The sequence below is a fragment of the Ambystoma mexicanum genome, chromosome 12 (assembly GCF_040938575.1).
Source record: "Ambystoma mexicanum isolate Mex_15411 chromosome 12, UKY_AmexF1_1, whole genome shotgun sequence".
NCBI lineage: Eukaryota > Metazoa > Chordata > Amphibia > Caudata > Ambystomatidae > Ambystoma > Ambystoma mexicanum.
This window is the reverse complement of record NC_090936.1, coordinates 124309182-124336341: the sequence shown is the minus strand read 5'-3', so window position 1 is coordinate 124336341 and position 27160 is coordinate 124309182.

Genomic DNA, 27160 nt, shown 5'->3' with positions numbered 1-27160 from the left:
ATGGTGGTATTGCAGTTAAGATCTACCAACCAGTCCAGTGTTCATCCTTTATTATGCATAGGTGCCATGATGCGGTGGTTAAAGCCGAGCTGTGAAATGGAGTTTTCCAGAGCTGTGGCGTTACGGTCATTGGGATCGTGGAGACCTAAATTGAAATCTCCCAGCAGGATAATTTTTGATCCTGGTTTGGTATTATTTGTTGGTAGGTCAGTGATGTCTTCCTCAAAGGAGGAGATGTGAACTTGTGGCCGGTAAATGAGGTTCATACTTAACTGACAAACGTTCAGCTGAGAGGAGGTTGGCATGGGAGGTGGCTCTAAGGCCCAGGTGAGTTTTAGCTATGAATGCTACTCCGCCTCCTTCTTATTGAGTGGGCTAAATGATGCGTTGAGAAGAGGTACACAGGCTATGTAACACAGTAACATGTGGAAGTAGCTAAATAGCAAAATGTAAAATTACACATGGGCTAAATAATGCGGTGTGAAGAGGCACACAGGCTAGGTAACACGGTAACGCGTGGAAGTGGCAAAATAGCAAAATGCAGAATTGCACATGGGCTAAATAATGCGTTGAGAAGAGGCACACAGGCTATGTAACATGATACAATGTAGCGCTCAAGGGAGTGCAAATGTAGACTGGGAAGACATGGCTAGGTAGTAGCAGTGAAATGTGTTGTGATATTGCGCCTAGAGGAATAGCTGTGGCAATGGCACGGCTAGAATAGCGTGGCTGATTGACAAGACGGTATGGTGTAAAGCAGTAGCTTAGCACAGTAGGCTATTTGCAAGGTGTAATACGGCACGCATCTTAGAGCAGCATAACACGACAAGGGGTACTTGGGATACTGTGAACATTCAAAGGTGCAGATTAAAAGTTCCATATGTCCAAGGGTATGTGTAGAGACTGTATAGAGTCAAAAGGTTGATGAGCAGCAGGTCGCAGAGAGGTCTGGGGAATGGGCTGGAATCTCGGATGGCGTGGATAGTGCTTGCGGGTAGGGGGATGCAGAAGTCAGCATGCTGTGCCGGAAGGCTGCATGATCCTGGAGGTGTAGTCGTGTGGTGGAGATCACATTAAGTAGGACTCAGTGAACAATTAGTAATGCTCTGACGGCTCACGAAATCGGGAGGAGCGAGGGTAGGTGGGGGTATTGTGGTACGTGCACCACTGGTAGCCAAACGCGGAAGGAGAGTTGAAAGGAAGGGACAAGCTTGGAGTTGCGCCCACATGTAAAAGGTGATCCGAGGGCTCCCTGTGGCGAACAGGGGCAAAAAGGGACTTTTTCCTGGCCTTGTTTCGTCTGCCGGCTTCCGCCTGCTGGCAAACTTGATTGGACTGATTGAAGTCCAGTTGCTTAGCAACGCATAAACGCCTCGCTTTGGGGCCACGTTGCGCCCGCCATCATTTAATCAGGAGGTAATGCGGACAATGGCCCAACGATGCTGTGAATATTGACAAAAATAAATATATAACAGTAGCGGACGTAGGCTCACTTCAGATTCAGAAGGATTACCTCTGGTAGGTAATCAAAGGAACAAAAGGATCCACTGGATGGATCAATATGTTCGGCGGTGATGAGGCGGTCATCAGACCTCAATGATGGTTGCTCCTATGGTGAGGGGAGAAGGGCTACTGCCCTTTCAATCCCAGAGTGGGGAGGAATATGTATGTCCAAGTGTGGTGTCTTTAGCCTTGTGGCATGCTTTAGACTGGTGTATGTCTCTTTGCTCATAGCATTCACTGTGGCCCCCATGTCTATAAGGAATTCCTGAGTGCTTCCATTGATGCTTAGCAACAAGGTGGGGTTGTATTCAGCAGCCATCTTATTTCAAATGGCGTGGACATAACCCCGCTTTGTCTCTCCACTAGATGATGAATCTGACTCTCTGGCGCCTGGATGGCACTTCTATATAATCAAATCTTCTGACGCCTTGGTTTCCGCTGTCGCTCCTCAGGTGTGGTGTTCTACCTTCGTTCTTGGGATCTTCTTGTTGGGAGTTCAGGGCTCCTAGGTGATGGGGCATATCTGCCTCCTGATGGTCTTCTGAGATAATTGGGAGATCTTTGGGTGGAACTGCGCTTACTCTCTGATTCTCGGCCGGAGTATCTTCTCTCCAAACGGTATGAACTACATTTCACGGTTTTACACATGCATCGAAAATGATTCTCCTTGCCACATGCATCACATCTGTGTCCATTGACAGGACACGTTCCTTCACAAGGAAAGTCGTATCCACACCTGTAGCACTTCAATGCTTCTTTCTTCACTATCTTTTCTGTGGATTGCACTTGACACGCTGGGGCCAGGGTGGCCCGAGATATTATTATTTTTCCCAGGGATTTGGCTTGCATGTTGATGGGCGTGTCTGTGCACGCTAACATTAGGATCTCCTCTGGCGACCTTCTATTCTGAAGCAGCTTTTTGCAAAAGTCATCTGACTCACATCCTGCTATCACTTGTGACCGAAGAGCTTCAACTACGGAATAATTATCAAAGTCACAATACTTCACACTTTTCCTCAGCTGCATTACAAACATATCCAGTGTTCCACCCTTCTCTTGGGTTTTTGTGTGAAACATGTGACGTTCATTATCTATATTTCAATGCGAGACAAAATAGGCGGTGAAATAGTCAATTACACGACCGTATGTGTCAGTGGCATCCTCCGGCATCTCATAGACCATGTGCCACACTGTGGGACATCGCGAATGGATCCAAATGTTTTGAAAACATCTTTGTTCTCACACCCCCATGGCATCAACATAAATGTCTTTCAACCATGTGGCCCATCTTGGCCGCAAGCTGCTGGTGTCCATAATATCAAAATGCGGCACCTCTTGCAGCTGTATAGTTTCCTGATGCTCATCTGGCGGGCTAGCATTACTGATGAGAGTGCGGAGGCAGGTCTGGAGGCCAGGGAGGTCATGGAATCATCAGCCGACATTGTGATTATCACAGCATTCTCACCTGTATAAGAGGTGGCTGTGCTTATGTGTTTGCCATCTTGCTGATCTCACATTGAGAGGCCTTATAAGATTGCTGTCTCCAGAGCAAACCACATTGCTTCGAGGGTCTCTCCCCTTGGCTTCTCCTACCAGTGGATGTGGTTCCCAGGATCAGCAGTGTCTCTTGTGGCTAATAGGGTTCGCTCCCCTCAGCTTCTACTCTGCGTAGGCTGTGACCAGCACACATGCTCTCATAGAGCCAGGGGACCTCGGGATGGGAAGGGGGCTGGCCTTGTGCCAACTCTTTATCGCGCTCACAAAGAGTAGCTAATCCACCGGGTGCCCTGAAAAGGATTGGATCTTAGCCACTTTCAGTCACTCCCCTGGAGTGGCTGCTCCCTACACTGCGCAGCAGTAGGTGTCTGCGGCACGCGTATGCTTGTCGGCTTCGTCGGGTCTGCAGACTGCATTGCTGGAGCGGCTGTGGTGGGCTCCAACACCTGACACCTTTGTTGCCAATGTTTCATTCGAACCAGCTACACCTTGTGGTGTCAAACAGGTCTCATTAATAACAGAGGCCACACGGAGGAGATCTGCTTCACACGTCTTATTTCAAACTCTCGTAACTCGGACCCCGTTTCCCTACCTCACGTGTTTCCTCCCTTCACACCAGACAGAGAAACAGGACAGGATGTCCTTTAAACAACTAGAACGCTACAAGTGCTAAAATGTTTGTTGTACCGTGTACGTGATAAACTGCCATTTGTTAGTAATTTTACCAAAACAATTGGACAAAAGAGACATGAATGAGACAGCATGGAAAAACATGCTGCACAGTGATTCCTATGCGCTTCTGCCCGTCACCCCCTTACTCCAACCTTCACTGGTGCAAGACAAATCCCCTGCAACTCCTCCAGGGGGGCTTTTGGCATTAAGCATATCAAAAATGCAACACAGCAGTCGACTCCCCTTCTACCTGAAATAACTCCTTCCCGTCAGCATCCTCCTTTTAATGGCAACTGCAGTGGCCATTCATCACCTTCAGCAAAGAACACCTTGGCCACAGATGTCCAACACGAAAAAATGGAAAAGGTCCAAGAAAAAAAGAAACAAGAAACCCGGAGAAAGGAAATCAGGAGGTGGACACCAGAGGGTAGCCTGACTGTGACGGAGGAAGAAAAACTGCAGAGTGATGAAAGGAAAAGAAATTACCTAGTGGCTGAATACCCTGATATGAAGAGGAATCGCCAATATAATGCCGGACCTGTCTGCCACCACCCCCCCCACACACACACTCCGTCTAGCAACAGGTCAACTACAACCAGTGCCAGCAAAGTCGAACAATAACGCTTCTGACAACCAATCGAGCTACTACTCGAGGGCATAGGCTGAGCTATTTGTCTTTTATTCTGCATACCGCCACCATAGTGGCCTTAAAGGGCCAAGTCTAGCCTGTGTAGGGGCAAATTGTGACCGTGTCGAGGGTGGCAGCCAGACTGTGATCATTGAGGTGAAAAGGAAACCAGGCCAAGGAGAGCAGGGAATGGTCAGGGAGACCAAAGTGTATAGACTTAACTCACACAGGTGAGCAGTGCTTTAAGTGGGATTGGAAATCGAGGGTGCGGTCTAGTTAGGGGGTGTGGCCTAAAGACACGCCCCCTAATAAGAGCCCCCCCCCCCTCGATTAGGGGGGCTGGTAAATGAGGTGGAGCTGGGGCACACTGGCATCATTACCTTTGATGCTCCCAGCCCCTCCTTCTAAACAAAAGAAGGGGCTGGGCGCACCAAAAGATGTGACACCAGTGTGCCCCAGCTCCCACACAACAGACAGCCCTTTCATTTAAGGAGCCCGCTTTAAACACGGGCTCCTTGAATGAAAGGTCTGCCTGCTGCTGGTCTCTCGGTGCTTGAAACAGGAGGAGCCCTGGAGGGCCCAGTCTCTCCTTTTGTTTTAGAGCGACTTGTCATCTCCAGCATGAAGCCAGCGCTTCATGCTGGGTGATGACTAGTTACTCGGAAACAAAAGGAGATCTGGGCAGTGTGGACCTCCCCCTGTTTTCAGTACATAGACATCAGGCAGCCCGCACTGCACGGTTACACATGCTGGATGCTGGTGTCAGTACTTCAGTTTAGAAAAAAGAAAAAGTCAAATGCCTGCAGGCAGTCCGTGTAACGGGCTGCCTGAGCTGTCGGCTGGCTGGGGCTAGTCAGGGGTGGGTCCCTGTAGGGCCCCGGCTCTGGAGCCCTTTCTGGAGACTGCCGGGGCCTGGCCCCAGCCCTTTTAAAGCCCTGCGGGTGAGTGATCATGACTATTGCCGTGAATGTGCAGTATTCAGTGTTTTGACCATAATACATTACAAGTCTGAATAAAATGCAGGACTATGTGCAGACCTCACTAGCTGCAGGAAGTATAACATGTGCAAGCAAGGGTTCTTTCCCCCAAAACTGCAAGGGGTTTCTTCCCTTCGTGTATGCATTGCCCTTTTCACCTCTTAGCCCACCGTTTGGCTACTACATATTCTTGTGTTTTTTTGGATGGCTGATTTATTTGTGTTGCCTGGAGGGGTGGACTGCTCTTAGGGGTGTAGACTGTACATGTTTTGTGATGGGGAGGAAACCATATATGTGGAGTAGGGTTGGCTCTTAGAGATGGTGTTTTTTTCTTTTTTGGATGGCCTTTTTTTTTGCAGTCATGATTTACTGCTGGGTTTTCTGAGTTTTTTGTGTATTTGTTTGAGGGAGGCAGGTGGAAATTATTGTTCAGATAATTTATTGTATGATTGCTTATTTTCTTAATATATGTCATTATAATCTGAGGGAATGATGTGGTATCCCCCCTCCCCCACACACAAACATTGGCCATTTCCAGGCCATACGAGCCAGTATGGCCCAGAAATTTTATAAATAGCCCAGATATCAGCCGATGAGGGGGGCATGGGAGTACCACTGTGTCTCTCCCAGGGAGGGCTCTCACTGCAGTGCTCCATCACATCCCGGCTCCCCTCCTCGCCCAGGCCACACCTGACAGACAGGCCAGGTACTCGGAATTCCTGACTCCCCCGCTTCTAAACTCAAACCTGGGTCTCTCCTGGTATGCGGGACCTAGGTGCCTAACTCCACCGCCTCCACCACACTCAATCTCCTTTCCTCACCTGGGAACCAGCCTGTTCCCAAGAACCACCTTTTTTGTAGCCCCTCCCCCAAAACACTGACCATAGTAGCTTTATAGAGCAGCGACTCAGGCAGTACCAGGAATTATGGGCAAGTAAAATCATTAAGTACCCTTGTTGCGCTTGGACCTTTACCTTGGCCTTCGGGGCCCATAACTCCAATACGGCCCTCTGGTCTATAAAGTTTAATTTGCACCCTTTTGGAACATTCCGATTGGCATCTGGAACAAAGAATCTTAACACATTCTGGACACTAATGCTCAGCAGGTGCTTAGAATCCACACGTGCTTTGCTGGTCCAAGTACTATACGTACGCATTACCAAGCATTGACTGAGGAAGTAGGTAGAGGAAAGAGAAGGGTACAGAACAATAAACGGATGCAGGGGGAAAGAGGGCCGAGGTCAAATCTCTCTCAGAGGGGGCAGATCCCCATGGAAAGTCTCCCTGCCAGCAGGCCGGCAGGACAGCAGAGAGGACAGACGGGGGTGACAGGGAGCGGAGTGTTAACAAAGGCTCAAAATCAATCGGCCTTCCTTATTAGAAAGCACCTATGGACCAATTCTTTCTGGACAGAAGGCTCCAAATTAGACACTTGAGATTCTCCAGAAAGGGAGCAGGGACATCTCAAACTGACCAATAAAGGAGAAGAGATTCCATGTGTTAAAATCGCAGCACAAATCCCTGTGGACACAAAATATCGTGGCAAAAAGGCAGTGGTTTTGCCACCGCAATCCATGTAAAGGATGCAGGGACACCCCCCCAACCTTCGCTCCCCTTAAATAGTGTAATGGGGTACACCTTTAACGGGTCAAACCACAGCATTTTTGCTGCGATTTTTTGGTACAGGCGACATTTTTGCCGCGATTTTATCACTGCATAACCGAGAAGAGGGAAAAGGGGCTGATCAGATGTAAAGGGCCCAGACCGAGATACTTGTTGAGCTTTTCTGCTATCTGAAGGGACTTCTGGTTATTGAGGAATAAAGGACACAAATGCAATCCGTGCCCCAGTGGTGGGACCACTGTTCAGATGCAAGAAGGAGTGGTCCTTACACACTTATATTTTCTCCTACATCCTCTGACTTTAGTTTCATTTCTTCTCTGATATTTAGGGTGCCTAGGGAAGGGTTTACATTGCAGCAGCCAGATGTGCTTATTCTGCCTAATCTTAGTATGTCCTACCATGCACAACTTAAAGAGCAAAGATTACATGATATACTTTTTTTGAGCCTGTACATGAACCATTGGATTTGAATTGGCACCATCTAGGAGTTCACGTATCCACCCAGTAGATATTTTCTGAAGTCTCTGGGGTTCTTGTATATTTTCCAATGCTGGAGCCCCACATTTAGATCATATCTCATTTTTAGTACCTTTTTTTGTAACCCTGAACTGCTTAATGGAAAGGCCACACTTAGGAACTTAGGAACTATGCTTTGTCGTGCCACTTCCTGTTTTGTCAAGGGGTGAAAGGTCGTGTTCCATCACTTCCCATGATGTCACTTTTGGGTGGGGTCAAATTACATCACTTCCTGTTACGTCATCAGAGGTCAAGGGTGCAAATCATTAAGCAGTAACATAACAGGATCTAGTTTAAACAGTGTTTGCACCGAGAGAATGGGAGCTTTCCTGTCTCACGGGGGACACCGTAATTGAGGCCACGCCCCCTTCCACGACTTCCTCCCCAGGCCCTAGCCCTGCAGGTTGAAGCCCGCGGGACAACGGCGCAGGATGTTGGCGGCCCGCTGGCGGCCCGCTGGAGCTTTTCTGTACCAGGAGGGACACCATAATTGAGGCCACGCACCCTCCCACGACTTCCTCCACAGGCCCTAGCCTGGTAGGGTGAAGCCTGCGGGTCAAGGGTGTAGGGTGTTGGAGGCCCGCTGGGATGTTAGACCCGCGGGTGTGTGCCCACCACCACCAGCACTGTGAGGTGTTATCTGGACAGTGAGGTGAAACAGAGACAACTTCAGCAAGAAGGGCACAAAGCCCTCAGTGTTGGGAGGGGGAAGCTCCAGTGGAGAAACTTTGCTGAAAATGTTGGGGGGACATGACCTCAAAAGAAAAGGTGACCCATTCAAATGAATGGGGACAAAATAGTGTGCCATGAAAGTTGGGGGGGACAAACACCCTCGTCCCCCCCTAAAATTACGCCCATGGGAAGCTCTACTATTCTCCCACCATTCCTCTACAGGTGCATAAGGGCCAGAGCAGCAGCCTAACAACCCCCCTCCTATGGTGTAGTGACGTGAGATGACTCCTCCGAGGAAATGAGCCCCAAGGCCTCCCCCTACCCAGGCCGTATGATGTTTGACTTTCCCCGGGTTTCTGGCTTTGGAGCTATGGAAGGAGGTGATATCTCCACCCCTTTCTCCCCCCTCTACCTCTCCAAATCCTCCCTTTTATCGAATCTACAGGGCCCCCCAGGCCCACCAGCACAACAGAAGCCAATCATGGGCAGAAGGGGGGTATGTCCCACAAAGCTTTGGGGGTCACGCAGGGAAAGGGAGCTTGTACTGGGAACATTTCCGGGAATGGAGCATCTGGCCAATTGTCTCCGGCCAATGTCAGTGACAAAAAGGTAGACTCCGGGGAGCTCACAGCCAAGCTTCCCGCACGTCCAGCCTGCAGGTGGGGCCCCCACTATGGTCCTTTGGACTCACCATTGTTCCTGTTTCGATCCCTCTCCACATGACCAGCCCGGATAACTCCTTTATGAATGAACTGTGCCCCCTGTTAATCTACTAATCCCTGGAGGGGGTCTTGACTGTGTGGCCACTGCCGACCTTCTGGATACCCGGGCCAATGGCTGTGAGAGGATCTCAATGGGCATCTCGAAACTGACTGGAGGGCATGTCTTGTTGACTCCACCTTGGGCTCCACCCCTGACTTACTCCCTGGCGCTGGCCCCTCTCTGTCCTTTTGACCCAAACCCCAATGCCATAGCCCCGCCTGAAGCCAAAGCCCATTGCCCTGCTTCTTTTGTGCCGTTGTCTCTGGATTCTGGGGACATGGTCCTGCTGGCTTGAGCGAGGGAGAGAAGACCAGCCTTCCTTTCAGCATCGGGAGCAAGCCCACATCTGTTGTTCCCTCGGGGTTCAGCTTCTTCCTTCGTTTTAGCCAGATTTGGGCTCCCAAACCCCCCCTCAAAAGTTGATCATTGTCCACCAGCTCCATCTTCTACAGCAGCTGCATCTCTGTCAAGTTGCCCCTGCCACCTCCTGCTCTCTGAGATGGCCGAGATTAAAAACCTCTTGCTAGTTCTGACCAAGGGGGTGCTGGGGGTCAGGAGGGAAGGAGGTGCGGGGTGGGGAGGAGAGGGCCCAGTAGAGGTTGCCCCAGGAGGTACAGGGGGGCCAAACCTAGACTCTGACAATGGGATCTAGTCTTTGCACCCCTGCAGGACTCTCCAACCCACGAGGAATCAACCAGCAGTAGTTCTTCACTCAGTGCCAACCTTACAGAGGGAAACCATTGACCGCACCTCAGGGATCGCACATCCATCTTTGCAGAATCCCATGGGGAGTACCTAGGGAAACCTGCGCCCGGTAGGGAGGAGGGTCAGTGCTTTCATCCCCTGTCAGGGGAGGCCTCTGCCGGTGCATCACACACCTGATAGCTGTAACAGTTCCATAGTGCTACTCCAGAGGGTCCCAAAAGTCTCCACCAACTTTAGGGAACCAAGGGACGCCCCTTGGAACAAATGTCTTCACTGGTTGCGGGCAGTCGGGGGAGTGTGGGTTTGTGTCGAAGGGTACTCTCCTGGAATGCACCAGACTGTCCAAATCTTCTCCCAAAACGGATATTGTCAAACTGGTTTTTGGGGATGCTAACATGGCAAGAGCTGTCATGGAAAAATGTAATGGCCCCTGGCGGTCAAGGAAAAGTGGTATCTCAGTCAGCGCACCCCTCATTCCTGCTTTTCTTCACCCTCACAGGATCCCCTTTTAGCTATAGTCCCCTCTAAGGGGCTAATATGACTGCCTTAGGCCCGAGACGCTATGGGAAAGTCCAGAGGAAAGGGGATGGTGGGTCCGGATTTTTTGCTAAATTATTTGTTTGGGGGCACTTATGGAGGGTCTGGCCTTCTGCATGGCTCTGTTCTTTTTCTTTTTGTTATGTTTTTTGTAATTATGTATTAGAACTGTTTTTTAGGATGCACTTTGATGGCTTTTCCGGCCGAATAAAGTTGTCTGACTGACTGCCACTGGTTCCGTGAACAGAATATCCTGGAGACTGAAGCCCAAATCTAGAAAATGTTTTCACTAACTTCTAACAATAATTATTAAGATTTCTTCAAAACAGTTAAATAATGAAGGCGTCTGACTTGCATGGATCTACTGATCTTTCAATAATTCTGTTCAACACACCATCAAATTTGACCAGTAGATTTCAACAGTGTTGGCATTGCTTTGTCTTTCCATTGCTTCCGTTCACATGATTCTTGGCATGTAACTTTGAAAGTTGGAGTTTGTAGTGAACATTGGGCACAATATTGGGGTGAAACTGTCGCTCTGAATTTATTTCAGGTCTGAAGGGGTTAAGGTACCCCTGAGCAGGGGTGGCAAGAACAAAAGGAACTGTAATGCGTTTGAAGAGAAGAGTCAGTGAGAGAGGCAAAAGGGCAAAGCTATTAGGGGCAAGTAGCCTAAGAATGTTGATCATGGCCATAGTTTAGAGGGAGAGGAATTATTTGGGAAAGAGACATGGATGATACCCTAGGGTAGTCAGTAGGCATTGTGGCGAGCAGCCCAAGGTCAAGACACAGAGCCGTGTCCATAAGCAAGTTTGGGTGAGTGTGGTACAAGTGTGAGATAAAATGGCCAGCCTGTTCAGACTTAATGTAAAACATGCACACGTGTGTGTCCTTCTTAAATTTTATGTGAATGGAAGGATCCATGCTGGAACAAAAGCACAATCCAACATTGGATGGCAGATGTCACAGGGGCGTAAGGTGGCAAAAGCTCTTCTGTTGACATGCCAAAGACGCAGAGGAAATAAACATGTAAGCAACACAAGAAGTGGATGTCTGCGGATGTCCAATCATGACATGTCCAGTGTTGGCATCGATGTTCTCTAAAGACTTTTCACTTTTACATAGATTTCCCCCTCGTGCAGCACCCTACCATTCTCATGCACACCATAAAACCTTGTTAACCACAGATCTCCAATATCATTGGATCTCATTACAAGTTTGCCAGGCCGGTAACACCAATACAGGTAAGCTTGCCGGTAGTGTTGTTACCGGACCGGCAAACGAGTTCTGCTTGCGGGCACCTTTCCGCCCGCCAGCACTGACCTGCCGGGCGTACCGGCACCCGCGAGCAGTCCATGTGGGATGCACTGGCACCATTATGAATGGTGCCGGTGTGTCCGACCTCCCCTTTTCCATTGAGCACTATCGGGCTCAAATGGGAATGGGGATTAATTATTACCGGCACCCAGCGATGAGGAAATACAGGGTCCGACAGGGCTGTAATGCCCCCGTATTTACCCATTGGCAGGTGCCAGAATAATTTGCAAGTTCAGCAGCAGCCTGCCGGTTTTACAGGCAAGGCTACCGCCGAACTTGTAATGAGGCCCATTGTATTTTCCCACTGAAGTAGATGACAACCCGGAAAACTGAACATGGTTTAAGGCCCGCACACACTGGAAAATTAAGTGTTTTAACTCCAGATTCTTGGCACGTATCTTATATTAGCACTTTTCAAAATGGCGTTTTGCAGGAAGTGAAGTGAGGCCCCAATGATGAAACAGGGCGGCATTCCTCAGTCCAACACATAACCTTACCAATGCATCATTTATCCCCAGTCATCAGGTCAAACGTTACACCGCTTCCTCACTCATCAAGCCTCACATGGGCATTCATTCATCCGCCACCTCTGCACCCTACCTACACCCGGCCTGCCTAAACATGTGTGTGTCTGTCTGTCCGTCTGCCTGTCTGTCTGTCTGTGTGGTCAATGCTTCCCACGTGGAACACTTTACAGTACCGTGATTTACTTCGAATTTGTGATTGATTTTTCTTTTTTGTTTAATTATTTTTTGCTGTGAAGTAGCATCTGCTTCTGGAATGCGGATTGGGTTTTTGTGAATTTTGCTTTTCCCCACTGGCGTAGAATACTGATAAGCGCCACCAAGGGTGGAATCATCTATCATCATCAGTCTTTCATTCCACACTGAAGGCATCTTCCTTTCTTTATGAATAAACATTTCTTCTGGGCTGGTACCGCTTGTCCATCTTCTTGTTTTGGGTCACCAGAATGAAAACATGTTGCCCAGGCCTCACTAGTAATATATATATATATATATATATATATATAAATATATATATATATATATATATTACATGGACGCGGGAGCGTCCATGTAGTTATGGTTAAATTGGTGTTTCCATAGGAAGAGCATTTTTTGGGTGGCTTATAACTTCGCTCCCTCTGGACGAATCCTCACCAAACTTTGTAAAAAAAAGTATATGGCCCACTCTGAATTTTTTTTGCAAAGTTTGGTGAGGATTCGTCCATGGGGGGGAAAGTTATAGGGGGGTCCCAAAACTTGTGTTTTTTCCTATAGACATAATGGGAACAAACTTTGCGCACGGACACAGGCCAAACCGCTGGACTGATATACACCAAATTTGCGGCAGGAGCGGGGGCTTGGACCCGAAAGTGTGCTTTTGCAAATTTGGTGTAAATCCGTCCAGTAGTTTTTTATAAAATGACCAAAACGTAAGGCAAAAAAATGTGTGATATCTGTGTTCGCTTCGCGGACGGACTTCCCTGTTCGCTCCGCGGACAGCACCCCGATTGGCCCATGGCCTTGCGTCATGTCCGCGGACATGCAACGTGTTCGCTGATTGGACGGCGAGGGGCGTGGAGCGCGTCAGATTTTCTGTGGCGCTCGCCATCTTTTATTCGTCGTCGACCACGTACAGCGTGGTGAAACGTGGATAAAAAATTGTATTTAGTGCCGTGTGTTGGTATGTAAGAGTGTTTGGGGAGGGTGGGGGAGTATGAGATAGGTTCAATGTTTTGTTTTTTTATGTGCTAGACGTTTTTGTTGCGTTCGATTTGTCCGCGGAGAACACGGCTGTTCTGACATTTTGTAAATAAACTAAATGATGGGGTGTTTAGAGGACGGAGTATGTGTCATTTTTGTTCGCATGGAAGGTAAAAATGAAATATGAACACTCGCGGTGTACTTAATTGTTCGTAAATACGCAAACTGGGGGTGTCCTCAGGACGCTGTCCGTATTGTAATCTGTCTAGTTCAATGTGTTCTAAGAACACTCGCGGTGTCCCGAAATGGTTGCAATTACACAAAATGGGGGTGTTCTGAGAACGTTGTTTGTATTGTTCGTTGTCAGGGTGAAAGTGTTTTAAGACCACTCCTTTTGTCCGCTAATAGTACAATTTCCTATGGGCGTCAACCGACTTTTTGTCCACTAAAGAAACGATAAATCCGGCTGGTGTGCGCCGACATTATGTGATAATCCTATGACTGGCGCTATTGACCTGGCTGACTTGCTTTTGCGACACTAAATCATATCTCCCGCCCCTAAGCCTGATATTATCAAAGCATTCATATTCCCCGCCTCTCTCCGTGACGTTACAGGGTGCGTCATCAAACGCGCCCAGTCCTCTGCAGTCCTAAGTGACTTTACACAGAACCCAGAAGACAACACATATTATGTCACAACACAGCGCGTCACAATTCAGAATATGAAACAGTGATTTAAAAGCAAACAGCAAGATTGTAAATTTTGTAAAGTACATTTATTTGACATCAAATGTTTAGAGAATATTCAGCAATTTGCATTTGTCTTTGTTGTCGATCCGCAAAAGTTCATGTTGAGGCACGCGATGTTCCTTTGCGGTACAGAGGGTGTTAGATCAGCTTACAACTCAGTGCGCCACAATTCAGAATATGAAATGTGCTTTAAAAGTAAACAGCAGGATTGTACATTTGGTAAAGTACATTTATTTCACATGAAATGTTTAGTGAATATTCAGCGATTTGCTATTGTCTGTGCTGTCGATCAGCAAAAGTTTATTTTGAGCCACGCGTTGTTCCTTTGCGGTAGATAGGCTGTTGGTTTATGATAAAAGCAGTAAATGGTCGCTCTGATAATCGGAAGGTTGTCCAACAACGAGCCATTAGACCACCCTATTGGTTGGTATGTTGTTTGTAGCCGCTAGTACTGCGTAAGGGCATATTGGTCATTGGCGATTGTCCCATAAAATGGGGAGGGTCATGAAGTTGCATATTTGGACCTGCACCTGGCAGTTGAAGACCCCATCCGCTGGAGTCTGTAAATCGTGACATAGGCAAAATGGGGCCACATACCTGTTTTAAAAAACATAAATTAGTCTCACCAGCCGATCTTCATTAAAAATCATCATTTTATTTATTAGGGCGTGAAACTATTTGCTATCGAAGATAGTGCAACGGAGTATATTAATAATAAAATTATAATATTTTCCCATTCATATAGTGCTAACAACAAAGAGGTATCTAAGCGGTGCTTGTTATTAACCACAGTGTGTGGTGCTCATTTATCGACCATGGAAGGATGAAAGGCTGAGTTTGGCCTTGCCGGGATTCGAACTTGCGTTAGCAAGCTGTGCACGGATGTTAAAGAAAGCGTTGTACTCGCTGTGCCACTTGACAGGCTACAGTGAAGTGGCACAGCAAGTAGAGCGCTTGACCGCCTATAGACCGGTTAAATTATTTCTATTAACCCACCCTGTGTCGTCTGCCTTTTTCAGAGCCCTCTAAATGACAGGGGATCAATTCGGCGGTGATAGTGCGCGGTAGAAAACATTATGCCACTTTCAACGAACAAGTTCAACTTGAGCGGTCTTTAATGCTACGCTATTGTAATTATATTTGGTATAAAATAATCTAAAGGGTTACTTACAGTACAATTGCAATTTCCACTGTGTACAAGTAGTGCAGTCCCAAAATACGACTCCGCGTGTGCGAACAATCTTTCGCATAGTGATATAATATATAAAAGTGGTTTCGTTTCAGAAATTTCATCCTTATCTTCTCTTACGTTTTAGCAACACTCCTTCAAGAGAAGTCTTTCATCACAATCTCTGTCTGTCAAGGTCAAAACACAATACAACCTTATAGTCCGCTTCGTGAGCCTCTCCGGGGCCCGAGAAAAAAATGGAAGCAGCTGACCTTCACTGTGAACGAGCATAAATTCTAAGTACAGCCGAAAGACCCCTGAAAATCGCAAGTTATGGTAAGCTATGAAAAATAACTTGCGCCATCACCGTGCACTGCTAAGACTAACACCCAGGACATCAAAGATGACATCGCAAAGGTCATTGATGAAATCACTGATGACATCACATGTGTATGTACTTTTCATGGAATTTGTGTACTAGGGATTTTTATTATAATGTTGCGAAAAAAGTGTCAAGTATATTGCAATAAATATCATACCGTTATTAGTACTTTGAACGATGCATTGATATAAATAGCATTGTATTATGGGATTCTATCTAGTATACTGAGCTACTAATGGAGAAACATAGCATTGTGTGCAGAGTACAAGATGAAAGTATAATATTTGTAATGTTAATATGTTGAATAATGAAATGATAATTGTCCTGAAATGTTCGAAAATTCACAAAATGGGGGTGTTCTGAGGACGTTAGTCGTATTGTGTGATTGCTTAGCTGTATGCAATGAGGGAATGGCACAGAGAGTAAAGTGGACGCCGTCCACGGACACCGCGGCTGTTTGTGGACAGGGTGTCCTACATCCGGGTTTTTCCAGGAAATCCAACATGGAAAGAAGACTGTACGGATCAGCCAATCAGATGTCGAGGTTGTGGATTTGTGTTGAAAGAGACTGTGTGTGGTGAAGATGGCAGAAGTAGAGAAAGTCGGGGTGTTGGTGCTTGGAGATATGTTTGTGTATGGTTTACAACAGTACGCTCAATGCAGGCATGTTGCAAAGAACTTTGATGTGAAAGGAGTGGAGGTGGTGTGGAGCACTGTGCCTGATTGCAATGTACAGGGAATTGCACAGGTTTGTGAGGATATGGCCACGATGAACAGTCCGCATGTGGTAGTTTTGCACTATGGTGCTTTCCATTTGGGCAACGTCAGTGCCCCTACTTTGTTGGCTGATTTGGAATGCTTAGTTCAAGCCGTAATTACTTTCCAAATGCGAAAGTAATTTTTTCTGGATTAGGGCATCTTTGATGTCCTGGGTGTTAGTGTTAGCAGTGCACGGTGGCGCGAGTTATGGTTGCTTATGTTACCATAACTGCCGAATTTCAGGGGGTTTTCGGTTTTACTTTGAACCATAACGTCCCTTTAACAAAGTTTTTTACTGAATGTCATAGGTTTTTAGTAGCGCAACTTAACCATAACGTCCCTTTAACAAAGTTTTTTCACTGAATAGATATATATATATGTGCTTCAAAATGTTTAATGTATTGTTAAGGGTGTTCTTTATTCATTGGATGGTGAGTCATCCTATAACTTACATCGTAGGCCCATCACCCGTTTTCCCTGGCTCTTGAAAAACATTGGGCCTCATTACACGGTATGTGGTAAGGGATTACCGGCACCGGTAAGGGCACCGGTGCCAGTAATCCATTACCGCCCTACTACAAGGTCCCTTAGCGGGTCCCTTCCTTAAAGCCTGGTTTTACCAGGCGTTAAGGAAGGGACCCATTGAGGGACTTCAGATCTAATAACGGGCCCGCTAATAGTGGGCCCGTTATTAGCTCCTTCCCCATTCCCATTGAGCCCTGTGGGGGCTCAAATGGGAATGGGGAATGGCTCCTGGAATGGGGACTTACCAGTCCCGCCAGGGTCGGTTGACCTGGTAAGTCCCCATTCTGGGAAAACGGACCCGGAATGCGATAATAGCTCCATGGCAACCGCCTAACGTGTAATGAGGCCTATTGTCTGGCTTAGTTCTACTCAAGTCAACTTCATGTTTGAGAGTCATTTATGTATCAATCTTTTCCAGCAGCACAGCAGTTATGTCCTGACTTTTCAATGACAATGTCCTATTCAAAGTTGTGCAGTGGCCAAAGGATTGTACAAATAAATGAGTCCAGGTTAAGCCAATCTGGGTTCTCCATCCCTCGGTGCACCACAAATAAACCTCACACTCAATGTTATCTTTCCTTGAGTAAGCATTTTGAATTAAAGCTGTGTTCCTTCCCAGCACAGTTATCCTCTCCCAGCTGGAATGCAGAAAACGGACTTCAATTCAGCTTCATTGCAGCATAAAAGCTGACAGATGCTCCACTGGCTGTGACAGGCTCGGACTGGCCTATAGGGAAATAGGGGAATGCCCGAACCAAGAGCGCACAATGCTACTGTGGGCCAGTTCATGTTGCTCCAAGTGGCCACTTCATTGGCCAATGTGATCCAGTTTGATGAGCTACTTCATAATGCGGCTAGTAGTTTTGACCAGTGTTACTGAATACATATTATTTAAAATGCCCAATTTGCATCACATTGTATCCAAAAAAATCCTCCTTGCGTATTACTCAAACAGTGGGCTGGCAAAGGAATGAATATCCATTTGCAACTGCTGGCCACTTTTTCATTGGTGCCCGAGAACATGTTATGCCCCATTCTGACCCAGGTCGGCGCCAGGGATTGGCCTGTATTTGTGCTGAGTCGTTGCTGACCGAGGTACTACTGCCTGTCCTTGGTTGCTGTGCTGGGGATGGATGTATTGTGTCTTCAGTGGATGCGGTCAGCACTTCCGGGTAATCTGCAGCAGGAGGGCCCTTACGGTGCAAGCCATTGAACTTGAAAAACGCTCCACGACACGCTAAATTGCTCTTTCTAGGATCCATTCCGCCTCTAACCTTTGGCGACGTATGCATCTCTATCTGGTGGATAAGAGCACGGTGCCAACAGAGCAGAGCGACGACACAAAGGAACGGGATTAGGATGCGGTGGAGTAGAGCCTTGAGAAAAATGAAGTCCTATAATCACTGTGCCATCCATATAAGAAGGATGCCAAGGGGGAAGCCAAGCCTGCGCTTGCAGGACCCATTTCCTCCAAGGAAAAGGGCTCCACTCGAGGTAACCGACAATGAAGATTCCCCCTGCTTATAGCGCAGGGAGCTCTTGATTCTATTAAAGACAAGGAGGTGAGCATTAAGCTTCATCTTCTTTTATTTTTCACTCTCCAGCAGTTTCAACAAATATAAACTTTGTAAACTTTTTATTTTCAAATTTAACTTTTTTTTTTTAAAGAAACTTCAAGTCCCATCATTCCTGTAGTCCCATAGTCTCTGGCCAGGTGACCTAGTCCTTCCTGTTCCTTTGTTCTTCCTCTTCTTGACTGCTCGAACTGTAATCCTTTCCTAACTGTGTAACCGACTGGTCAATTTGCTCTGAACTTCCTGCTTTATGCCGGATTGGTCTTTCACACTTGAACTTGCGAGCCCGCTCCAGGCAATTTGATCTGTTTAGGGCTTTCAGCTGTTCTTTTGCTCATCCCCTAATGCAAGGAAGAAACAAAATTGTATATGTTAGGGCGGGGAATACACACCCTATTCTGGAAGGAATAGTCATATTAATCATAGACACTGCATCATTTCATTTACTTCATCATTGCCCCAGCTTGTGTATTCGGGACGGGAATGTAATGCTCGCCTCCTTGTCTTTAATAGAATCAAGAGCTCCTTGCGCTATTAGCAGGGGGAATCTTCATTCTATGTCAAGACGGAGGCGAGCATTAAGCTTGTTCAAAGCTTCTTACTACTGTATCTGCTATTGTATTGATTGGTCTAAAATAGAACGTCCTAAACATTGTATCGCTAGCCCAATCTGCTGCTTTCATGATCTCTTGCAACGCTGCGCCTTGCCCGATTGCTTTTGAGGCCATCGCACCTCTGACTGAGTGCGCACCGAATTTGGACATGTCAATGCCTGCAAGATTCATGATGTCTCTGACCCATCTCGCTATAGTGGCTGTTGCTACTCCTCTATGCGGTTTCCTGCGCGCTATTAATTGTTTGGTTGTTCCTGCCGGCCTCACTTCTGCCGTTCTAGTCTTGTACTCTTTAAAACATGTCGCTACGCACCATTTAGAGTGGTCTTGCATGTATGGGTAAGTGATTGAGGAAGAGTCTGTTTTTGTCCTTCTGACTATGTTGAATGTCACTTCTTCCGGTCCGTAAGTCTTTCTATTGATCTCTAGTGCTTTTACATGATACTATACACAGGAGCATAGCTAGCTTTCCGGACAACTGTCCCAGGGACAGATATCTTTTGTTGGGCCAATCTGCTAGAAATTTCAGCACTATGGACACGTCCCATATAGTTTTGTATCTTGGTTGTGGGGATTTCCTGAATCTAATCCCTTTCAAAAGTCTTATCACAGCCATATTTTCTCCTACTATTCCTTCTATCGGCAGGTGTCCTGCTGAGATTGCGGACCTATAGACTCCTATAGTCCTGTAAGCTTTGCCGTCTTGTAGCAGTTTCGTTAGGAAATTTAGTATTTCGACTATAGGGGCAGAAACGGGATGAATATTTCTCCTTCTGCACCATGTCGACCACCTATTCCAAGCTGTGTCGTAGCTCCTTCTGGTAGAGGGTGCCCAGGACTCGGCAATGAGGCTCGCAGCTTGTGCCAAAATTCCCAGGAGATTCCAGTGTCTCTTGCTATCCTGCACGCCATCAGCGGCAGCGTCCCCTTCACTCTCAGAGGGTGATATGACCCAGCTGGGTCCGTGAGCAGGCTCACTCCTTGGGGTAATAGTCTCGGGTAGTCTATTAACAGTTCCATGAGCGTCGGAAACCATACTTGCAATTTCCATATCGGAGCCACTACTTTGAGGCTCGCCGCCTCTCCGTGCACTTTCGCTAGCACCCTGCTTATCATTATAAATGGCGGGAAAGCGTAGAGTATCTGCTCTCTCCAGTCCTGCAGGAAAGCATCCGCCCCTGATGCTGGGTCTAATCTCCAGCAGAAGAATCTTTCATTCTGTGCGTTCAGTCTGGACGCAAACAGATCTGTGTGAATCGGTCCCCAAAGTTCTTCCAGCTGTCGGAATATGCCTCGCTCCAGCATCCAATCGCTGGAGTCTGAGAGGTATCTGGAATTCCAGTCCGCTGTCACATTCAGCGATCCTGGAAGGTACTCGGCTACCACTGAAATCCCCGATTCCAGGCAGGTGTGCCAAAAATCCTTGGCTATCTCTGCCAGCAATCTGGATCTCGTCCCTTCTAAATGATTTATGTACTTGACTGCTGAAATGTTGTCCATTTTCAGCAGAATACAGGAATTCACTTTTCCTTTCGTAAAAGCCTTGATCGCAAAAGATCCGGCTAACAGTTCGAGACAGTTGATGTGCAACTGGAGTTCTTCCGAGCTCCACCTCCCTCCTGTCTGGAGATCTCCGCATCGGGCTCCCCAGCCTGCTCGGCTGGCATCTGACTCTATTATCAGATCTGGACGGTCGCTGAATATGGCTCTTCCGTTCCATGCTTCCATATTTGCTAACCACCACTGTAGCTCTTTCCTGGATTCTTGGTGAACTAAGTGGTGGTAATGCAGACCCTGTTGTAGGTGTCTTATTTTCAGCCTTTGCAGAGCTTGATAATGAAGCGGACCTGGAAATATCGCTTGTATCGAGGCTGCTAACAAGCCTACCACTTGTGCTATAGTGCGGAGGGATATAACTGTTTTGTTGAGACATGTTCTCAATTCTCTGTTTATGTCTCTTATCTTCCTGCTTGGCAGCTCTAGAGTTGCCGTTCTGGTATCTACGATGAACCCTAGGAATTCTAATCTCCTGGTTGGTTTCATCTCCGATTTTTCCTGGTTCACTAGGAATCCCAGAGACGTCAGGAGCTTCACCTCCCAGTCGGCTTGGTAAAGGAGTGTTTCCTTGCAGCTGGCCATCAGTAGGATGTCGTCTAGATATATAATCATACGTATCCCTTTCTCCCTGATAGCTGCTGCTACTGGTTTCATGATCTTCTTGAATGCCCATGGCGCTGATGCCAGCCCAAAAGGCATCGTGGCAAATTGCCATAATTGCCCGTCCCAGTCGAATGCCAGGAAGGGGCAAAACTCCTTGTGTACTGGTATCGTCAGGTATGCATCTTTCAAGTCTATCCTCACTAGCCAGTTGTCTTGCCTGAGAGTATCCCTGAGCTGATGGGTCCCTTCCAGCTTAAAATGGTTGTAGACTACCCATCTGTTCATGTTCTTTAGGTTTATTACAGGCCTTACTTTGTCCTGTCGGTGGACTAAAAACATGGTGCTCACAAATTTTGGGAATGTTTTGCATTGCTCTATCGCTTGCTTCTCTGTGTAATAGCCTTTTCTCTATTTGTGTCGCGGCTAGAGGACGGGGTGTTTGACCTTGTTTGGGGGTCTCTATGAACTCTATGTGCATGCCTTTCACTGTCCGCAGAATCCAGGCGTTGCCGGAAAGCGTGCGCAAGTTCTCCCAGAATATTGCTGTCCTCCCCCCAACTGGCGGGTATGCGAAAACTCTCACCTGTGGGGAAGTTTTGTCCTCTTCCCTGTCCTCTGCCTCTCCCCCCTCTCGGGAAGCGACCTCTTGGTGGGAAGAATGAGTCTGGTTGTCTGTTATCCCAGTAGGTGTTTCTATATCCTTGAGGCCTTCTGAACGCTTGATGGCGACCGGTCGCTCGGCCTCTGAACCGATCGGTCCTGCCAAAAACTCTCCCCAGGAAGATTTTCTTCATCGACGCTTGGGCCTTTTCTAGGGAGGTCTATGTTCCCACGAACCTCCCCATTTCTTTGCCAAATGTGTCGCTGAACAAAAATCCTTGTGCTGCCTCACCTGCTTCATAAGATGACAAATCTCCTAATTTGTTGTCAATTTTTAGCAGGAGGCCTCTTCTGCGTTCCGATGAAATCGCGCAATACGCATTGCCTAATAGGCATACGGCCCTCTGCTCACAGTTTGCTAGGACTCCTGGGTTCACCTCCTCTCCAGTGTCCTGAGCCCGCTCTGCTAGGTCCATAATTTTCGCTAATGGACCAGCTATGTCCAGGACTTTTTCCTGGCAGCTTTTCCAGGAACGGTCTATCCCTTTCCTTGGGTTTCTGGAGCATCTTCGGGTCGAGTTCCGGTGCTTCTGCCACCTTGCCCGGCAAGTTTGATCTCGGACACTCCGCTCTCATCCTCTGCCTGACTTCCTTCTCTAATGCTTTATGCAGCCTCTGCATCATGTATTTCGCTACCCTCGGTGAGGGCACCCATTCAGATGACCTGGGATTTCTTATCTCTTCAGGCTGGAACACATCCTCTTCTAGGTTGTTCAGCTTTCTGAGCCTTTTCTTTGGAGAAGGCTGGCTTTCCTCAACCCCTTCATTGTCTGCTTCCTCTTGTGAGGAGTTCGGGGAGTCCTGTGTTTCCTCTTCTAGGAAACCTTCCTGTATGTTGCCCATATTATCATCCCCTGGGTAGGGTGTCTCGAGGCTCGGCACCTGCGATTTTTTCATGAACGCTTGCCTTAGTTTGCTGAAAGAGTCAGAAGCATCTGGAGCCATTGATCCTGCCCCTTCCATCTGGCCCGGGGGGTCAGAAGAGTCTTTGCTTTTCCGGGCCTTGTTACACCCCTTTGGGCCTTTTGCTGAGACCCTAGTGGACATGCTATCTTCGGTGCTTATCTCTTTCTGGCTCAAAAATAGCTCAATGGTCTGGAGTCTCTCTTGTAGGGGTCTAACTCCCTAAGCCACTGCCTCTGTTAGTGAATCTCCCAGCACTTCTTTAAAACTGTAGGCCAGGTCTTCATGATAGCCTGCCTCCTGTTCCTCCTCACTCCATTCAAAATGGGACATTTTTGTGCTGTCAGGTGCCTTAAATACCTTAGAAAGGCATAGTGGCACGTCCACTGAATCCACTCTGCGAGGCTGCACCTATTCTGCACCCAGTAGACGATGTGCAGTGTCTCCAGAGACTCTTCTGGTCTCTCTCGTGTAAAGATACACTTTCAATTAGCTTTATACTGCTTTTTCTTTAAGCGTCTGTTTGAAGAAAACCACGTTATACGAGCGTATTCTTGCTCCGTGGTATCACGTCGTAGGTCTGCTTCTTCACTGTGAAGCTTCACACGTAGCTTTCTCTAAAGGCTCTGCCCCCCTAAGGGTGGGGGCTCTCCTTAGTGAGCGTTTTGCTACTCACTTCTGTGTACTTATAAGAGGGAATCCCTCTGACTGGAGGCACGTTAGCGCGCCGTGGCTCCTCCCCCACAAGGGTGGGGGCTATCTCTGTTCGCGTACGCGGCTGAAATCCGAAGGTTCTAGCTTGCGTCGCGCTCCTCCCCTATGACATTGGGGCTTCCCTTAGGCACGCGATCAGGAAAAAAAAGGAGATTCCCGCTCGCGCTTGACTCCGCCCTCCCAAGGGTGGGGGCGAAGAACCCGCTCTACGGCGCGATCGCAGCGCCGCAGGCCTCACGCCTGGTGAGAGGAGATCTGCGAGCCCCTGAGCCCTGAGGTGCCGGGTAGGTCAGCACGGGGCCGCAGACTCCTCACGCTTTAAAAAATATGTGCAAAATATGCCGCTGCACCACGCGCGTGCCTCTGAGGCTTACTAACATGTTGTAGTATCACGTAACTTTAAATCACTTAGAAGTTATTACTAATACATCAAATATCATGGAGCTTGAGTTTAAAAGGTACTTATCTCTGGAGAGCAGGAAAAGAAGAGGAAGGACAAAGGAACTGGCAGGACTAGGTCACATGGCCAGAGACTATGGGACTACAGGAATGATGGGACTTGAAGTTTCTTTTTAAAAGAACAAACAAAAAAAAAGTTACATTTAAAAATAAAAAGTTTACAAAGTTTATATTTGTTAAAACTGCTGGAGAGTGAAAAATAAAAGAAGATGAAGCTTAGTGCTCGCCTCCGTCTTGACATAGAATTATCCTTTCTCGCTGAATTGACTCTTGATGTCACGTGCCAGCTGTTTTGTCTGATGTCTTGGCATGCACACCGAGGCCGGCGGGCTGTTCGTGTGTCAGAAATAAATCCATGAAATAAAATTATGGCGCATGAGATTCTCCGGAAAGTGAGTGGGAGCATTTCAAACAGGTAAAACATTTTTTTTTTTCTGTAAAATCAAGTACTGGTGATCCTCAGGCTAGAAACACAATACAATATATATTTTTTTTTGCATAGTACCCAACAATTGTGAAAAAAGATTTCATCGTGGATGGGCACCTTAGTAAAAATGGCAATCGTATTATTCCAAGCATGAATGCCCTCCCACGTTAGACATTCAAAAGACATGTTTCTAGTGCAGGAGATAACAACAAAATCTGGAAATGTTAGAACTTCATTTCCCCACAATGCACTTGCATATTTGCTAATGGGTCTTGTACCGCGCACTGTCGCCACTTGCATGGTCTCTTGGCGCTCTGGCCATTCTGCAATGGAACAGTGCGGGCTCTGTTAGTGGGGTTGAGAGGGAGAAGAGCAAGAGAGCTTTGATGTGCTGTTGGCAGCTCCAGTTTGGAGAACCCGTCTGAGTAACTGAAGACCTCTGAATGAACTTCGACTTGAATGGCCATTAAGTGCTTCCACTTTTCACCAATAAATGTACGCAATCTGCCCTCCGACAGCTGTTAGGGACCGGATATTGCCTACATCTGTGGCCCCGCCCACTTTGCTATTTCTCCTTGACCCTTCTGAAGCGTGCAGCTGAAGGAAAACATTGAAACCGTTTGTTTTTACGAGAAAAGACTTGGCATGTTGTGCCAAGTTGGAAACAAAACAGAGAGAGGAGGCTTTTCATATTGTGGCGATTTCGTTTACATTTTCAGTTAAATAAAGGTTAATGTACAGTTGAAAATCAACGGAAACATCAGCATTTTAACAGCTCCATGACACTTGTCATAGGCTTTGTTGCCCAGGGTGTAGGTTCACCTCCTCACAATGCCCACTAATTACAGCGATGTGGCTATGACTCCAAGCAATCTTCTCCTAAAATATGATAGCTCAGCTGGTTGAGTGCTGGCTGCTGAGATCTGTGTGTATTCTGCAGGTTCGAATCCCGGCAAAGCCAATTAATCCCTTTTTTTATTATTACTCAATAAATGAATATATGTACGTCAAAAATATACTTTGCAAGGTTCCATGAATCAGGACTTGTGTCAACAGTGCAGAGTTAATTTTCAGCAGTGCAAATATTCCATGTATGGCCCACAGTGTTTGTGCTGAATTGATGTCTCCTTGCGCTGTGAGAAAGGGCCTCCCACTCCCCGGCGACGAGCTGCACAGTAATTGCACGTTTTAGGCAGCGGCTCAGTTCTTGATCGAAGGAAAGGCTGGTGAGGGAGGGGAAGGGGGGAGGGGGAAAGGTTGATCCAGGACTTAAAACCCCCAGAAGGTGCAGTATCTCCGACATGATGTAGCACGCCGTGAATACTGCCGTCCAGGTTTGTGATTGGACAGCCCATTGTGAAGACACGCTTGAAACACAAAAGCAATTTAAAAAGCAGCAGGTGTGAACAGAATTGGAGCCCGAGGGGACATTTTACAAATTGGCCTCTGTTGTGGCCCGTATTATTGTACACACAGAAGATGGCGTTATTAATCGGAGCCGAACAAACATGAATGTAAATGAATTAGGTTTTGGTGTAACGAATCACAGCACAGGCAGCAATGGGGCGAATCATGTAATTATATGCTAAGGACCTGCATCTGAAAAATGGCCTTCTAATAAAACTCCCCAGCCGACACAAATTCCCAGCTGGTGTTGGGGGGGCGAGGTGGGCGGGGGCTATGCATCTAAGTGGTCGAATATAGTAAAGGTATGGCGCAGTTTCAGGCTAAAGTGAGAGGAAACCAAGTCATTGATAACCTGATGGTCTGTAATGGCTACCCAATTATTGTGTGGTTTTAGAAAGAAAGAGCAGCAGTTTCTCAATGTCGAGAAATGGGGACTAGCCAGAACAAAACAGGGTTACCTGTTGGCCTGTGCTAGTTAAATGGTTCTCGTGCATTTGTCATGCCCAAGTGCCTTCCTCAATTTCAGGGTCCAGACGGATGTGTGATGGCCCGAGTGTGCTCTGGAGTCCCTCAGGGTTGTTGCGAGTTCTGGAAAAGATGTGGGGGTATGCTAATGTCAGGACTGTTGGGACTCAGGGCTAGCTAACCTTTTGGATGCAGGCTCGGAGCTTCTATCAGGGGCTACAACCAAAAGACCTGTGGCTATAGCCCCCTCCCCCCAGCCACGTCTCTGGCGTCTCTTGCCCAGCTTGTGCATGCTTGCGGTAGATCATTCATTTATTAAGCGAGGGTCTACAGTCCGTGGCAGGGACCGGCTCCTCCGCGCTTAAGGAGGTGCCTTGGTTTAAGCGTTATCCGGCGCAGACGTGAATAGAACAAACATATGTTGATTTCCATTCCCGACAACCTAACGAGCAGCCCAGCCTCTACAGTTCTAGAAGAAGCATTTTCAATAGGAATCGGTCATTCACAGCAAGAGGAAGTCCATGCTCCTGTGTTTTTCACAAAATTATTACCAACAACACAAGTAACATATGAATGCGTGTATGTGAATGTACTTCTGAATTATAATATCCAGAACCCTGAGGAGGAGCTAGTTTGTTCGAAACACGTGGTGGTACAAGGGAAACAAGACATTCTAAGGAAATAAAGGAAAATCAGATTTGTTTGTACTGGTTAAGCGCTTAAGGCAACTTTTCAGCAGTGCAAATATTCCATGTATGGCCCACAGTGTTTGTGCTGAATTGATGTCTCCTTGCGCTGTGAGAAAGGGCCTCCCACTCCCCGGCGACGAGCTGCACAGTAATTGCACGTTTTAGGCAGCGGCTCAGTTCTTGATCGAAGGAAAGGCTGGTGAGGGAGGGGAAGGGGGGAGGGGGAAAGGTTGATCCAGGACTTAAAACCCCCAGAAGGTGCAGTATCTCCGACATGATGTAGCACGCCGTGAATACTGCCGTCCAGGTTTGTGATTGGACAGCCCATTGTGAAGACACGCTTGAAACACAAAAGCAATTTAAAAAGCAGCAGGTGTGAACAGAATTGG